The sequence below is a fragment of the Galeopterus variegatus genome, unplaced genomic scaffold (genome assembly GCF_000696425.1).
Source record: "Galeopterus variegatus unplaced genomic scaffold, G_variegatus-3.0.2 Scaffold682, whole genome shotgun sequence".
Classification (NCBI taxonomy): domain Eukaryota; kingdom Metazoa; phylum Chordata; class Mammalia; order Dermoptera; family Cynocephalidae; genus Galeopterus; species Galeopterus variegatus.
In genome coordinates, this window is record NW_007726793.1 from 274479 (window position 1) to 293141 (window position 18663).

Below are 18663 nucleotides of genomic sequence, written 5' to 3' on the forward strand. Positions count from 1 at the left end.
AGTGCGCCGCTTGGGAAGCGCAGCGGCGCTCCCGCCCGAGGGTTCGGATCCCACATACAGACCGGTTCCCGCTCACTGGCTGAGCGAGGCGCGGGAGCAACACCGAGGGTTGCGATCCCGTTGCTGGTCCCCAGTCCGGTACGGGGGCAACACTGAGGGTTGCGATCCATTGCCGGACACGGAAAAAGACAAAAGACAAAAAAAAAAAAAAAAAAAAGAAAGGGCCAGTGAGAAACTGGACTGTTTTATTTAATGTTATAATTATGAAAAGGGATTTAAAAAAGAAATACTTTCATATCAAGTCATACTAAACTTGTACAAAATCCAGCCACTGAGACACAAGCCAAGCATTTTGGATGATAAACAAGACAGAACATGTCAACTAAGAAATAAAAAAGGCAATTACATGCAAATATAAAACATAACAATATTATAAAAACATGAATTTAGCCTGATAATAATAATGTTTACATAAGAAATAGAAGAAAAGACAAATCATATATATTTATAAATGTTAACATCCAGATGAACAGTGGATTAGCAATAATGAGGATATATCCCAAATATCAAATATCTCAATAAAACAATGTATCAGAATGTATTTTTCACAATTTATTATAATATTAGTATCCCTCTATTTGAAGCAGGAGAAAGACATCAAAAGAGATAATAAAAGTAAATCTTTGTTAATTAAATCCTCATTTTACTTGATTTTGTTTTAAAATTTTATATAAAAGAAAATAATCCTTGGTAATAATTGAAAGATATCAAACCATTAAAGAAACGTTAAGCATAATTTAGTACATTATACTTACTAAATCAGTAGAATAAAATCCTCAAAAATTTTTTTCACCAAGGAAAGCCAAACAGTAAATAGTCTCTATTTTAATTGTTGAGCAAATATCAAGAAATTGATTATTTCTTCCCAGTAGCATTCCACATCATTTTTTTAACATCCAGCAATGAAATCATAAATGAACCTGACAGAAAAATATAAGAAAAAAAAAATCAGACAGTCTAGAAATTTCTTAGGAATACTACACTAAGTCACTCTTTAAGAGCCCATTCCATTCTTGTTTCCTTCCTTCCTTCTTTTATTTCTTCCTTCTTTCTGCCTCTCTCCCAACCCTTTCTCCTCTGCCTCCTCCTCCTCCCACTCCCCTCCTTCCTCTCTTTAATGACCTATCTTTAGCTTAACAGTGTGAATCCATACACTTCAGAGGTATAGTCAGTTTAGCTGGTTACATTACAGTTAACCTGGTTAGTTAACTATCCAAATTACCATGTTAATAAAAAGTATTAAAAGCCTATCTAAAATTGATACCCATTTTTTTAGAGGATCACTAGATTTTTAGGGTGCCAATAAGTCACAGGATAACTTGCAAGAGATATGTTTGTGTGTCTGTTTATGGATCACAGCTAAATTATATTCCTTATGATTCTCATATATGAGATAAATTTTATAGATTTTCAGCCAAGTTAATCAAATTTCATGAAATAATGTAATGATCATGCAACAGTGTATAACTACAATGTTAAAAAGTTATTTTTCTTAAATATCCTGCCGATCTTTTCTTGAACATATATTGCAGTTATAAACATTTTTTCAGCTATGTGCAAGTTTTGTGTGGAATCTCTTCTTGTAGGAAATAAGGTAAAGTTATAAAGTGTTTCTTGAAAGCACAGTCACGTGTAGCTTAACAACTGGGATACATTGAGAAATGCATCCTTAGGTGATTTTGTCATTGTGTGAACACCAGAGAGTGAACTTACATAAACCAGTATGGTACAGCCTACTCCACACCTACGCTAGATGGTGTAGCCTATTCCTAGGCTACAACCCTGTACAGCATGTTACTGTACTGAATTCTGTGAGCAGCTGTTTAACACAATATAGGTATTGGTGTATCTAAATATATCTAAACATAGAAAATGTACACTAAAAATATGGTATAAAAGATTAAAAATACAGTTTTTTTCTATTTTTTTATTTTTGACTATTTTTTAGGAGGGGTTAAAAACTAAGACACAAACACTCATATTTGCCTAGACCATCACAGAGTCAGGATCATCAATATCACTATCTCCACCTCTAGTTCTTGTACCACTGGAAGATCTTCAGGGGCAATAACACACATAGAGTTGTCATCTCCTAGGATAATAATGTTATCTTCTTATGGAATACTTCCTGAAGGACCTGCATGAGGCTGTTTTACATCTAACTTTTTATTTTTATAAGTAGAAGTAATACACTCTAAAATAACGATAAAAGTATAATATAATAAAAACGTAAACCAGTAACATGGTTATTTATTGTTATTATCAAGTATTTTGTACTGTATATAATTGTATGTGCTGTACTTTCCCACAACTGGCAGCTCAGTAGGCTTGTTCACATCATCATCGCCACAAACAGGTGAGTAATGCTTTCTGCTAGGACATTACAGTCTGATGGGAACATTGTTACATGTGGTCTACTGTTGACCAAAACATTATTATGTGGCACATGACTATATTTATATGGAAACAGTGGATAATGATTGGCTGGAAGACTCATATGAACACTATAACTCATTCTTTGATATATATATATATACTTAATTGGTTCATTATTTTTAAAATTTCTACATTATTTATATTATTATACACTTTACCATATGATTTTTACAGAAAAATCAGAAAACACAGAACCAAAGTAAAATGTAAAGAAAAAATTCGCAATATTACCAGTCAAGGATACAACTTTGCAACAATGAAATTTTATCTTCAATATTCATCCATTATATCATAAAGTATGTTTTAGCCGTACTTAGTTTTAATTTTTTCAGTAACATTCCTACAATTTCAAAAATACCATAAGTAAAACATTTTAAATTTGTGATATAAAAGTTTGTCTTACATGTCACAGTGAAGAGAATATCAGAATCCACTGCCACATTAAAATGCATAGGGAACAATACATAATGTACTTGAAAATGGATGTCTTTAAAATTCGTTAAAAAAATGACACAATTGTTTTGTGTCAGAGTCTACTGAAAATATATCCCCCTTTATTCTTTTTCTTTTTTTCTTTTTCAAACTCAGAATATCTCAGAACTTAAAATTTTGACTGTCTTCACTGTTCCACGTCATCTACACCAGAGGGCAGGCAGGAGCAAGAAGAGAAACAAATTCATATCACACAGGTTTGCACTTTAAGTATCTTGGGTAAAGAGGTTAGTGGAAGTAAAATTTTAAAGTAAGGAATTAGCTAGCAATAACTTTGGGAATGATCCATCCTACCCCTATTCATATTGTTATGATAATAAATAATAAGTAATGCAAATCAATGCCCATTTCCTTTCTCAACCAAAGCTGGTTTAAATATCACAGTTAAAAAAAAAAAAAAACAACTCTATTTTACACAAGAACAAAACTTGAATCAGAGCTTTAAAACAATATTAATTTTAAAAATAACTTTCAGTGATATCAAATAGTGAGTTTAAACAGACAACTGATTTTTATTTTCACCATTTAAACTTTGAATCATTTACTTCTGCTTTAAATTATATAATTTACTGTCTAAGTTTTTCAATTCAAAAGGCATAACTTTCATTTTCATTACCTAACCCTCTTTCATTCATTATACTAAGGCATTTCAAAAAATCATCTTGTATGTGTTTGCAGCAAAACCCTAGAAAATACACACATGCACAACATGAAACCAAATCATTAATAAAAAGTTGGGATATATGCCTAAACTCTTCTGGAATTTTCTATCATTAACTGTGATGTTATCTACATGGGAATCTTTCTCCTTCAAGAGTTAGAAGTCAGAGGAGAGAGACAAAGGAAAGCACTGATGGGAAGTTCCTGGGCATGCTGTGGAGGGAAGGAATGTCAGACAAGGCAACCTCAGGTATGATCACTGAGCAGTGGAGCTGGACTTGACCAGGTTCTAGGGTAAAACAGACGAAGTGGTTCAAACCCCAGCTCAGCTACTTCCCTGCTAAGTGTCCCTAGTAAGTGACCTAACCTTCCTTACGGAAGACAATGTGGCAGCACTCACTGGTGGGAGTGATGGATGAGATTATCCGAGTAAAGAATCGATCATAGTTTTTCGCACATAGTAAGAGTCCAAACAGTAAATTATTGTTGTTTTCTATGCTACTGAAACTTACTATTCAATCTTCTGTTTCTATTCTTCAGGTTTTCCCTCTCTTCTTATCTGAATTTTTTTTTCTCTTCCTTTCCCTACTCCTTCATCTCCCACATTTCTACTTCTCTTCCGTTCCCCTTCTCTCCCTGTCCTCTCTGATCCTTCCCAATTCTCCTCTTCCTCTTCAATTCCCCCTTTCTTTTGCTTCATTTTACTTCCTTTTACTTTCCCTTCTAGATTCATCACTGTGAGCAAAAAGTCAATAAAAATATAGAGCTTTTAGTTTAAGAAACATATTACAAGTTTGTTCAAGGATTACTAACATATTGTTATTAATTTTATTTCTTCCTGTGGTACCTTGATTTATTTAGCAAATAATCATTAAATCCATCTACATAACATAACGGCCCAGGATACCTGATGGTGCCCTGAATAAAACAACAATCTCATTAGTAACACAAATCAACTACACATGAAACATGATGAGACAAATCAACTACATACGGAAAACCAAAAAAAGTATAAGAAAACAAAATAGTTTTCACAATGCCACCTATAATTATCAAATATTTCCTAGAAAGGAGTGCACAGAGGGAAGATTACTTTGGGTGGCAGTAATTAACCAATAAACACAAGCACCAAAATCAGGGATAATGCCAGTTTTTCAGTTCAACTGCTCACCGTTGGCACTAATGAATAGGTTAAGATAAACACATTAATTTTAAAATGTAAGAGATGTGCTGACTCTCTCTCTAGAAACTAGGGCTTTTAACATAAAATATTTGTACATGTTTCTAACTGGCAATGGTTTCCCTTTTTACTGTACTCAAACTTCCACTTTACGCGTCACACAAGTTATGTTGGATAATCGTGTTTTCAATGTTTTATATCGTAATAATCCTGTCAAGAGATCCTAAAACATTTAGATTGAAAGTAAAAGCTTCAGCCACTCAAATGTTTTATGTGATGCCAGACTATGACTTAAGCAAATCATAAAAAGACTAAATACTACATAAATATCAACAGACAGCATATACATTTATATTTATTTGTTTTGCAGGTAATTGATACAGACTTATGAACCGAGTAGGCATAATAATTGATTGTGACAGTAATTAAAGTTCTTTGGATATCACATTTATATTCTTTAAAATTAAAACAATAGCTAGCTTTTCCCTTAGTTTTTTTATGCTTTTGAATTTAAAGAAACTCAACCAAAATATTTATATAAATTACATCTTTGAAAATACTCTAAAACAACTTAACTATAAGTATTTTAACAAAAGCACCAATACAAAAAAACAAACGTGACAAGCAAGTAACTGCAATGTTTAAAGATACTTAACATCAAATTCATACCTATAAAATAGCATAATCACAGTTGATAGGATGGATAAAAATTAAAAATATGTCTGTATTTTTAACGTGTCAGTTCAGGTTCACATTGTTGAAAAAGAAACTGAACCGTAGTCTCTGACAATAATGTCGAAGAATTAACTAAAACTTGGCAGATTTCCAAGCCAGGATCTATGGTTTTATTGAGTAGAGTTTCTATCAATGCTCTGCTTCACAGAGTTCTGAAGCTAATCGAAGTAGATGTTCAACTTGCTACCACACCAAAACTTACTATGCAGTTTTGGAAAGCACTCCCAAGACAGCCTGATGTGTAAAGCTATTTTGAACAGATTCATACATGTAAAGAAGGGAAGTGACAAAGAAGCCAGGCAGATCTGAAACCAAATCACCACGTTCATGCTATTCTTTCTCCCCACAGAAAAAACCTGGAAAGCATTCAGGATCTCTCTATTTCTAATCCTTGCTGGATCCTCTAATAGAATAATTGTTACAGGATACCTTAGTTAAGGTGCATATTGACCTAAAAATACAAAAATATATTGCTATATGTTAGGCATTAAATAGAGAATATACACATTTTTTAACCAAACTCAGAATCTACTATTACCAAGTACTATCATCATCGATGAATTTAAAGGCCTACCTCTTGTGAAACAATATAAAATAATGATAACCAGCAACAAAATAAACTAAAATTTGAATATTAGAAAGACATTATAGAGTTTTAAGAGAAAAACTGTAGACTAAAGAAATCTGTTTAAAACCTGCAGTGCTATCCACATGGCTTTGTTTTACACTTGTTACGCTTCACAGAAAAGTTTTCTAAGATAGATACTAAAAATGATATGAATTACTAAATATACTTGCCTTCATTTCTCAACATGTATACTTTATTTTGCTAAAACAATTTATAACCTTCTTGGTCAGAAATAAATGACTTAGTAACTAAGTTCTCAAAACATTCACTTGATCTAATATTTAAGTTATTAAATTTATACTTCAAAGATAATTTTACATTTTTTAAACCCCATACTTGCAGGAAAGCAACCTTGACTTTTATAATGTATGAATTTAGAGTTGTATGCCATAGATAATAAAAGAATTTGTAATGTCAAAAACAATAAACAATTAAATTATGCCACAAGGACTTTACACAGTCACAACACTTGATTTTTACCATGACAGTGTTGGAAAATGTGTAGGGGAAAACACATGCTCATTTCACCACATACAGCACACACGTTAAAATAATACAGGCAAAAATTTCACTAGTTTAAAGCAACCTAAATTATACAATGCCAGGAGGATAGTCAAGCTAAACTGTATTTTCTACTACATAATTTTTGTGTATAAAATTTTCAAACCCCCTCAATTGTTTTATTCCACACTCAATGCCAAGAAAGACTAAGTTCTAACATCTTTTTCTTGTGCCAGAATTGGCAGTACTGATTTTGCTTACATTTTTTGGAGGGTAAAACAGCCTCTACAAGATATAAAGCTTCCCACTACTCACTTTTGATTTCTGTACACTTGATATGTCGTTGCCAGGTTCCCTGGGATGACAAACATGAGAAGGAAGCACAGAATTGCTAGGGGTTTCCACTAAAAAGCCCAGCACCATAGGCAGCACTAATCCTGCACCTGTGATGTGTTATTCAGCAGTTAAATGCAGTCCAGACTGTGGTTGCCTAATACAGCTCAGCTGTTTTTCTCAGCACCCCCTTTGATTATAAGCTGGCAAGAGAGATTACTCCAGTCAAGCATTGAGCTATGTTCAGGATCCATGGCATATGACAGTGAAAAGGTAAAAGAGAAAAGAAATGAGAGAGCAAGAGAGAGAGAGAGAAAGAGAGAGAGAAAGAAAGAAAGAGAGAGAGAGAGTGTGTGTGTCACTGACCACAGTGTATTATGTAACATTTCCAGATGAGAGAGAAAGAAAGAAAGAGAGAGAGAGAGTGTGTGTGTCACTGACCACAGTGTATTATGTAACATTTCCAGATGGTTAAAACCTGCCTCTGATTATATGCAAGGCAAAAAAAAAAAAAAAAAAAATCTAGAATTTAGCATTTAAATATCTAGAAATCTATTTTTTTACAATACTCTTTGACATTCAGAATGGTATTTCAACATGCAATATCTTAACTTTATCTTAAGCACAATTTCACAAATTAATCAGCTACACAAACATTTAGAAATCTTTCTTTAAAGAGGTTTACCTTTACTAAATGTCAAATTCCTTTTATAATTTGGAAAGTTTCAAAATGTTGGGAAAACTGAGGACCAAAATGAATGCCATTACTTCTATCTTTTTACTAAATCCACCACATCATTTGACTTTGGTTCATTAAAATTTTGATATAAAATTTATATGTAAGATACAACTATCCTATTCATTATTTATGGTTAAGCCAGAATTAAACACATATTAAGCACAGCATGAAACTGCTAGCAAACCCAAATCGATTTAAGAAACAGGTATTGCATTCAGGCTGTTTGCAAAGCACCTTAGTCTGGACAAGATGAAGAAACGGCTCTCAAACCTAAAAATCTAACTGGAGAGAGTGTTGTACATATTACCAATTTTGTTGTTCTTTTGTCATAAAATGGCTGCTGGCTCTTCACTCACACCAAAACTTTCATTCTATTTCCTTTTATACTCTGTATAAACACAAAACCATTTGGTCCCCCCAGGGTGGTATCTGTGCTACTTTAAATAACCTAAAAACCTTGTCCGAAAAACAGACACCCTTTCTTAAGAGCAGATAGTTTTTTAAAATTCATTTACTTATACAAAATTCACTTACTTATACAAAAAGGAATAAGGAAAATATATCAATATCAAAATGTAAATATATTTTAAATGTATATATTAAAGAATATGTTTAAATTGTTTTTATTTTCATGGCTTAGATACCAATTATTTGCTAAGCTAAACAGTGTATAAAAAATTTTCTTAGAAAAAAATCTATATATACAAGGGGACTTCAAAAAGTTCATAGAAGGATTCAAGTTATCTTTTATTTCCATTTTTCCATGAACTATTTGAAGTACTTGGCATGCATAGGATATATATTAGGAGCAACGGGGTCAAAAGAAATTCCTGTGTTCGTGAGAACATGCTCTCTCATGAGAATCTGACAGGTCGTACAGTTTTCCCTTACATTTGGATACCAGTTTTAGAGATAATACTGCATTTCAAGTTTCAAGTAACACTCTGAGGCCAATTGAAGGAAGAGCAATACTTAGGAGGTGTGCCACAAGATGTTATATTAGTATTCTCCTAACTCTTCCCATTAATCCAGTCTATACATCGAAAGTAAAATGACACAGTTGAACTGGGTATGTATAAGACTAGAGTACATAGAGTTCTGATCATTTAAAACAAAAGAAAAACTGTTTTTCCTGAAATTATACTTAAATTTAAACAGTGCTGACATTCTGAACCACCATCTATTTTGCTTTGATTTATAGGTGTAAGACTACCAAAGGACAATCTTGTTGACTTCAGAGCAGAAACACTGAGGAAAGGTCTGAATTGAAACTGTTATTATAATAATTGCGTTATCTTAAATCTGGGTATGGCACAGGCAGGAACATTCTGGCCTGATACTGCTCAAGCTGTCCCTCTTTGGATAAACAAATGGCTTGTTTTCAAAACATTCTCCAAAAGCACTTTTGTTTTCTTATTTTTTAATTGTATAACACCTAGTGGCCTCTGTGGCCCAGTCTTCAAAAGCCTCACTGTTTTTATCTTAAAATCTTCTTTCTTTATATTCATTCTTTATCCAATTGATATCTCCTCATTTATACCAATAATATTCTTACTCACACATTCCATTCTAAGGTCAAAATGTTTCCTTCCTTCTCTTTTAAATAATTATCAATATGGGCTCTCACAATAAACAAAGCCCAAAAAAAGAACAAAAAGTCCGAATCTAAGATGCTATGTGAAAAATAATTAGCCCTCACCAACACTTTCTTCTGATATTTCTGTATTTTAAGCCATACCAACATAAGGCAGCTGTGTGTGTCTTATATATTTTCACCCTGAAATATTTTGATAAGTTAGATATATAACCTTAAATTTCAGTATCAGAGTAAGAAGCCAAGAAATATATACTTGCATTCTAAAAAGAATGACCAGAATGCTCCCAAATAATCCAAATACTAATACAGAAGCAAAAGAGAGTGGCTATCTTAAACAGCCACTTCACTTACAAAGTTTTCCACGTTCACAAAGAACAAAATATTTTAGCAAAATGTATTAGTTGGTACTTCAGCTATAAGGAAACTATTCCCTTTATTCCCTACAGTACATCCTATTCTCTATGTGAAAACCCAACAAATAATTAGAGGTTGGGGAAACGTGTCAGCTTTAGCTATTAGGGTCATCAGGCCTGTTAATCCTCAGTAGGAGCTAAGTCTCCTTGTTGTTTCCTAAATAAAGAGCATGATTACCTTTCAGAATGAATGGGCCCCACTGATGATAAATTATTAATGATTAAAGTTATTTATTTTCTTTCCATCTTTCATGAAAAACAAAAAATATTTACCTTCATCATTAAAACCACAGTAGCTATTTGGTAGTAATATGAAAACTTCCTTGTGGCTCCCACTATCATCAAGTCAAATAGCCTGAAGAGAAGAAAATTAAAATTGTGCTAATTATTAAACAGAGAAATAATCTGGAATAAAACAAATGCCTCTAATAGTTACTTCCTAAAAATTCCTTGCCTGGCTCATAGAACACAAAACTTTGTGACAGCATTTGTGTGTGCTAAAATCATAGTCAAGAACCTATTTCTCTTTCCATATCACACCAATACTGGGGGGAAAAAGCCTTATCCAACAGGCGCCATCCCAAACAATTCACCCATCCCCAACTGTGCCAGGCTCTTGCCTCTGTAGAGTTCAGTGTCTCTTCACAAGCAGGAAAGTATAAGCAGAGAGATCATTAGTTATGACATGAAGACTCTAGCTGATAATGTTGACTTACTTCAGGAGCTATTAAACTATAAACAGTGTGCTGAAAGCCATTTATCTGCATTTTAGCATAAACAGCAGAAACTACTCAATTAAGTTGATTGCAAGGAATAACTTGCTGATGCCAAACCAAGTGAAGCTTAATTTTGAAAAGAAAAATCTGTGAATTTAATAAAAATCAATGTGAGATGCCAGGGATGCTAAAATATTAAAACATTCAACATTTCATTTTATAATATGAAGATAAACATAATATATAAAAATATATAACATATCTTAAAAGGCTAATTGAGTTATCAAAGTTATTGCAGTTCAAAGTAAATTTACTGATAGTTGACATTTTCTCTTAAGTGACAACATTTCTGGTAATACTGATGCTGAGCAAATGTATGTTATCAAGGAAAGCTTTACCAATCACTATGCAAGCAGTAAGGCTGAATTGGGTCAGTTTTCTTTATCACCACTTCTACTCACAAACAATTTAACTATCATGAGAGAACATTTTTAAATGATTCCCACCAAGAAAAAACATGAGTGCTATTTTACATCTAACTGTAAATATATATATATACATATATCTATCTCTAGCATGATAAAATGCTTCAAGAAAAACACTATATAATTAAATATAATCTACCACAGAAACTTGGAGATTTTATTCCATAACTGACTGGAAGGATATGAGACAAATCAAGAACCTATGACAAGTTCCATATATAGGTAAAACAATACATTTAGAACTTATTTTTCCTACTTGTCAGAAAACAAATCAAAACCTGTTCTTTTTCACACTTCCAGATGTCAGAAGCTTTTCAAAACAATTTTGAGGTCAAAGAAGAGAACACACAGGTGTGTGTTATGTCAACTACTGAAAGTAACTGAAGTTTTAGCCTGGAATCTGATCCCTCTACCGACACATTGTTGTGGGCATTACAAACGCTCCCTAAAGGAATTCTACACTAATGCTACCTAATTTTTAAAAACATCCAAGTCTCATTAGATCTATTCCTTAGCAGTACTGTTCAAAAGCACCTCTGATAGTAACACCAAACTCCCTGCCACCTCTTAGTAAACCTTTAATGTTTTCTCCAATGATCACCTCTTTGGTTCTATTTCACTAACAATAGGCTAAAAAACAATAAAATATTCAATGTCAACACATTAAAGTTTTTTTCATATCATGAAAACTATGACAACTCACAAAAAGTTAAATGTTAGGATATCAGTAACAAATGCTTAAGAATAACTGGTTCACATTAATGGCCATTGGTCTTGAAGAAACAATTGTATATTTTGACTACTGGTCTAATAAGCCTGGCTCAGACAGACAGCAGTAGTACTTTCAAATCTGAAATTACAAGTGCTCATGCTAAAAAAGTGTGCTTTAGGTTTTGAAACGTCTGTTAAACAAACAGTAACATAAATGAGACAAGCTCTTTTTTTTTTTTAATAGTCAGGGGATGGGAATTCTTGCCATTCACTACCTGGGTTCCCAATCAATATTAAAAAAATTCTGCCTACCAATAAAATGATCTAAGAGTCACGGATTTCTGATTATGCTTATTAGTGATCCAGAACAACCACTTCAATTTATACTAAAAAAAAATCCTTGTCAATCATAACATCCATTCAAAAGATTTTGTATTTGTATAACCTTTTTATACACACAAATATGTCCATAGTGTGGATCCACAAGGAACAGATTCTTCCCACAAAACCGGTCTCTTCTTGCCAGATGTTCCTAGTATTTTCTAAACCTCAGAAATGTGTTACTACTGGACTAACCCTCCAGGTAATAATCAAAAATATAAAACTTAAAAATTTTTTTTTCTAAGTCCACCATCAGTTCCTGAATGCTCAAGCCCCAGAACAAGAGCTAATGCTCAGAAAAGTATGCATCACTACACTCTATAAACTTCTGCTGCAGCATCAATAGCGGCTGATAACTTTGCTTATATAGTTCGTATCTACACACATATCAAGTTTCTCAGCTTTACTTTTCTCCTCAGAAGAAGCAAATCCAGAGGCCTTCACTACTAAAATTCCACAATGCATGGGGAAAGCAAGGCAGGGGTGCCTGGGCAGAATACACCTCTTTGATGACATCTTTTTCTGCCTCCTCCTTCATTTCTCATCTCTCAACCCCCTCTCAAAAACTTCAATGTTCTTCAAGAACCAGATGTCTTTTTTCTTCCCTCCCACTCCCATTGAGAAGACAGGAAACACCAGGTGTGAAATGTCCTTGTTTGCCCCCTGCACTTAAGGCGCACCTCCCGTCTGTGCACTGTCTTTCATCCTCCCTTGCTGTCTCAGGGGAGCTCCCTGCCATTTGTCTGCCGGAGCCCTTCTCTCACACGTCCAGATGCACAGCCAGGGCCACAGTCTCCCTCTCAGAGGACAGTTTGCCTTCATACATTCTTTCCTGGTTTGTGATCAAAGAGTAGTTTTCCCAGCCTAGAGCAGCCCAGCTGAAGAGGGGTTTTAGGACAAACAGAAAATGGGTACCTTGGGACAAAAAGGCAAGAGAACCCCGGGAGGAAAACCTAAGATACTTATGCTTGTACCTTTACATCAAAATGTAGTAACTAAATACAAAACATGTAACTAAGCACCAACTCTTACAACAGGCCAAGTCACACATATAACAGGATAACTGGACTCCAAACAGGTATTGGAGTCATGATTTCTAGTCTTAGCTGTGCTAGTGACTTGGAAATCTTCAGAATCCCTTATGTGGAAAACCAGAACAGTGATTCACCAAATAAGGCTTGGAAGTAAACATAGGTTCCTCGGATGTATTTGTTGAAGGAATACCAAGCAAATGAGTTAGATCACTGGAAACTACTCAGCTAAACATACCTGTCTAGATTAGATATTGAGTGCAAGGAAAGTGACCCTGAGTCAACACCATAATACAGTAGTGTCACCCAGTGACTGCTCTTCCCATCACCACATTCCCTGGGTGGGTAACAAAGAAAGTGATGATGGATGTTTACAAAGAAAGGAATCATGTGCAGGAAGAAATAGTGGCTGTTCTGGTAAGTTCAAGATATTCCAAAACAGGATAACATGTTATTTCTCTACTTTCAACTCTTCACTTACCTAACAAAGAATTGGGGAAAAGGGCATTTAATCCCTAATTGCCTAAGATCATAACTAGTCATGGACAGGAGGAATAAAAATAAATCCAAGACTGCATGGCCACAAACATATGATCTCCTATATATATGATATGATACATATATATCTTTATATATTTTTTATAAATATAAATAAATACATAAAAATATATAAATATATATGATAAAGATATATCATACATAGCAGACTTATATTTAAAGATATATTTATATATCTTCAAGTCTATTGAGTGCCCTATATATTCACATGATCTCCTATATATATATGAAATATCCTTCTATACATATATCTTTATTATATAAAGATATATATATATATATAGGAAATCATGTGAATATATCTTTATATATTAGATGACTGGATATGAATGTATATATAGATATCCTTGATTTTATTCACCTAACATCAGGTAGATCTTAAGACTGACATCTACATTTATATATCTGGGAAATAGTAGATACATACAAAATTATTTATGCTTGTGAGTTTGCATTAATGAGTTTACTGAGAAAGGGATTTAAATGAACTAAAAGGAGACATTGGGTTGAGGTATTATGTGAGTGTTGTGTGGGTTTTGTTTTGGTTATTAAATTACAGTTTTGGTGGAATTACTATATTATATTAGATAAAGAGAGAAATGACAGGACATACAGCCGAAAGTAAATAGCAGTTGTGAATTTACAAAATTAAAATAACATATTACAGTAGTCTGGAAATAACCCGCATATCCCTTGAGCTTATTATTTCCACAAAATATACTTAGATAAACACTGTATTTTACTTTGATATAGCATGTTAATTCAGTTGATTACATTTTTAATTCTACTTAGTAATAGTAAAATAAGAACACATTATGAAGAAACACAAAAAGAATAGAGAAACATCAAAGAGTTTGGACCAAAACCTTAACACCTTCCTCCAAAAGGTATCTTTAGGCTGTGGGTGAAGAGAGTAAGCTCAGCATGCACAGTATGGTACCATCTCTAGAAACCACCCCAAAATAGTGTGTTATCCTGAATAATCTTACTAGCCTGCTCTTAGGGGATGGGTTTTGTGACCCTTACTATCATAGCACTTTCCTATTCCAAATATTTCCAGTTCTTTTTGCTTTTTTTTTTTTTTTTTTTTTTTTTTTTTTTTTTTTTTTTTTTATTACAGTATTAAGTCTCCCTCCCACACTCCCTTATTAAATCACTTCAGCTAAGTCTAACAACTATTGAGTTTCTAAGGTTTGGGCAAAAAATCAGAATAGAAGCAAGGAAAATCAGCCAGTAGCCATTGAAGGTTATAGCCATTTCTGGTTATTTATCATAAACTTTCTGTCCTCTTTCTAATTTGTTTTTTGTGTATTTTTGTTTTCATTGGTATTCGTGTGCGATGGGTAAGTAGAGTTTTGCCAAAGATGTTTGAGTTCTTTTAGGCTGGCCAAGCGAAAAAGAGAAGACAACTAAAAAGGGATTAGAATGATTATGTTAAAGATGGCGATGGGTCTGGAGCAGGGGCGCGAGAAGACAGCGCGAGCCTGAGAAGTGTGCGCTGTGCTGCTAGAGTGCTATTTGCATTTCCAAGAGCAACAAAAAATGAATAAGTCGTTGATCAACTAATCTACAATGATAAAAAAAGCAACTACAGATTCAAGGTTTAGGGCCGACACAAAAGAAGATTCCTGAGAGCGCCTGAGCTGCACCGCGGGACTGAGTGAGCAGCCCAAGGCGATGGCGACAACGCAGAATCAGAGAGGAAGCCGCCCGGCCGGCCCAGCTCTGTGAGTGACCCCCAGCCTGGCCCTGCTTGCGGGGCAGACGCCCACCCAGCTTCCGCCGGCCACACCAGGCCAGTCACCGGCACCAGGGATGCCTCCATTTTCTCAGGTGGGGGCGGAGCCGGCCGGCTCGGCCAGGCCTGCCCTCCATGCTCAGCACGGCTCCTCACTGAGCCTTGCCACTTGCTTGCCCCAGTGCGGGGCCTTCCAGGGCCTGTGGACCGGCCTCCCATCCCACTCCCCCCCGTGGATCTCTGGTGGGGCTAGTAGCAAGGGGAGCCCCCAGCCAGCATTGGGAGGGCAAGGAAGAGGAGGCCGGCCCAATTGTCACTCCACCGCACCCTGGGCTCCGGCCTCAGGTAAACTTCCTGTTTCCGGGAGGCAGATACAATCTCTGTGGCCATAAGTTCGGAAGAACCCCTAACCGATTTCTGGTTGGGAGAGGTGTGGCCGGAGCGCTCACGAGCTCTAGCACTCCCGAGCTCGCTTGAACCTGCCGGAGAGCTGACTGCGGGCGGGCGCCGGAGTCGGTCCGCGCCGGGGGGATTCAAACTGTGTGCTGTGGGCTCCTCCCCCAAGGAGCTCATGTCCTGGTGAGGGAGACAAGGCAACTACACAAATAACCGCAATACCAGGAGGAAGGTGAGAAGTCCAGAGAAAGCCCTACTCAGTGCTACACAGGCACCCAGAGCGACTGGCAGTCTGCACCTAGTAGAAACCTGAAAGTCTTCCAGGGCGGGGCGGTGCCAAGCAGCGGCTTGAAGTCCCGGCTGATAGACGAGCATTTCAGAAGACACGCCCCAGCCCAGTACTGAGCGCACAGAGTGGGGAGGCGTCTGCCTAAGGAGGTGGAGACTCGGCAGAAAACACACACCCTGTGGGCCGCCTCTGCAATGTCCAACAGCCCCACCAAGTGCGCACAGAGCAGGGAAACGTCCGGATAGGGAGGCAGAGACTCGGCAGAAAACACATACCCTGTGGGGTCGCCACTGCGTAATCCAGCACCCAGGGCCAGAGCGCACGGAACAGAGAGAAGTTCTACATGGGAAGTGGAAGCTCAAAAGAGATCACAACCCTGCGGTACCATCCTGAGATCCAGCAGCCCAAGAGTCCAAGCTGACCAGAGAGGAGGCTCCCCGGAGAGGCCCAAGACCCGAGGCAAACACACATACAAGACACTAGAGGCCAACTGAGCAGTCACAGAGGTAGCCATACCAAATTGACAAACACAGCCACACCTTAGTTAGCAAATAGGGTCAAATCTGTGCACTGTGAAACCCCCTGCCAAAATGAATAAACATCAAAAAAAAAGATACCAGAAATACCTTAGTTAGACAATAGGGTCAAACCTGTGCACTGTGAAACCCCCTGCCAAAATGAATAAACATAAAAAAAAAGATACCAGAAATAGAAAAAACCAAGAAAGTACACCACCAAAAGTTAATAAATCTCGAAATCTGGATCCTATAGAACAGGAAGCCCTTGAAATGAATGACAAGGAATTTCAAGTGATAATTCTAAAGAAACTGAATGAGATACAAGAAAACTCAGCTAGACAGCATGATGAAAAGAGGAAAAGTATACAGGACATGAAAGAGGAAATGTACAAGGAAATCAATGCCCTGAATAAAAATGGAGCAGAACTTGCCGAACTGAAGAAGTTATTCAGCAAAATAAAAACACAATGGAGAGTTTAACCAGCAGGATAGCGGAAGTTGAAGAGAGAACCTTTGAACTTGAAGATGGACTGATTGAAATAACACAAGCAGACAAGAAAAAAGAATCAAAGACATTGAAGAAAATCTGAGAGAGACATTAGACAACCTTAAGCGCTCAAATATCTGAGTCATGGGTATTCCAGAAGGAGAGGAAAAAGGAGAATGTACTGAAAACATATTCAACAAAATAGTGGCAGAAAACTTCCCAGGCATAGGAAAAATCACAGATCTTCATATGCAGGAAGCTCCATGATCTAAAAACATATTCAACCCAAAAAGGTCTTCTCCAAGACATGTTATAGTCAAATTGGCAAAAATCAAAGACAAAGAAAGAATCTTGAGAGCTGCAAGAGAGAAGCATCAAATCACCTATAAGGGAGCCCCAATCACGGTAACATTAAACTTTTCATCACAAACCCTAAAAGCTAGAAAGGAATGGGATGATATATTCAAAATACTAAAAGACAAAGATTGCCAGCCAAGAATACTCTACCCTGCAAGGCTGTCCTTCCAAAAAGAAGGGCAAATAGTATATTTCTCAGACAAACAAAAACTGCGGGAGTTCACCACCACACGACCACCCTTACAAGAAATTCTCAAGGGAGTACTGGGTTTAGTTCCTGAAAAATAACTACCATTGCCATAAAAACCCAAGTAAAATCAAAACCCACTAGTATATTAAACATGACAATCATGAAAAGAAAACAAACAAACAAAAACATTATGTACAACCTAAGGAACCAACAAACACAGAAAACAAACAGCAAAGCAGAAAGCAAGGAACAAAAGACACCTAAAGAATCTTGAGAGCTGCAAGAGAGAAGCATCAAATCACCTATAAGGGAGCCCCAATCACGGTAACATTAAACTTTTCATCACAAACCCTAAAAGCTAGAAAGGAATGGGATGATATATTCAAAATACTAAAAGACAAAGATTGCCAGCCAAGAATACTCTACCCTGCAAGGCTGTCCTTCCAAAAAGAAGGGCAAATAGTATATTTCTCAGACAAACAAAAACTGCGGGAGTTCACCACCACACGACCACCCTTACAAGAAATTCTCAAGGGAGTACTGGGTTTAGTTCCTGAAAAATAACTACCATTGCCATAAAAACCCAAGTAAAATCAAAACCCACTAGTATATTAAACATGACAATAATGAAAAGAAAACAAACAAACAAAAACATTACGTACAACCTAAGGAACCAACAAACACAGAAAACAAACAGCAAAGCAGAAAGCAAGGAACAAAAGATACCTAAGACAACCAAACAACCAATAAAATGCTAGGAATAAATCAACACCTTTCAATAACAAATCTTTTGGTAAAAGGCTTAAATTCCCCAATGAAAAGACACAGACTTGCTGACTGGATTAGAAAGGAGGACCCAACTATATGCTGCCTACAAGAGGCCCACCTCACCCATAAAGACACATAGACAAAGAGTGAAAGGATGGAAAAAGATATTCCATTCAGGGCTGGCCCGGTGGCGCACTGGAGAGTGTGCTGCTTGCTCCCGCCGAGGGTTCGGATCCCATGTGGAGACCGGTTCCCACTCACTGG

The 18663-nt window shown here is 36.1% G+C and overlaps 1 protein-coding gene across 2 annotated transcripts in view; it reads right to left on the reverse strand.

Moving 5' to 3' along the window:
- BMPR1B (bone morphogenetic protein receptor, type IB) overlaps nucleotides 1–864 on the reverse strand; it is a 58049-nt gene extending 57185 nt beyond the window's left edge. For both annotated transcript variants that reach the window (XM_008571336.1, XM_008571337.1), the window contains exon 1: nucleotides 816–864. The gene's annotated coding sequence lies outside the window, so the exon portion shown is untranslated. The remainder of the gene's footprint in view (nucleotides 1–815) is intronic.
- Nucleotides 865–18663: the final 17799 nt, after the last annotated feature.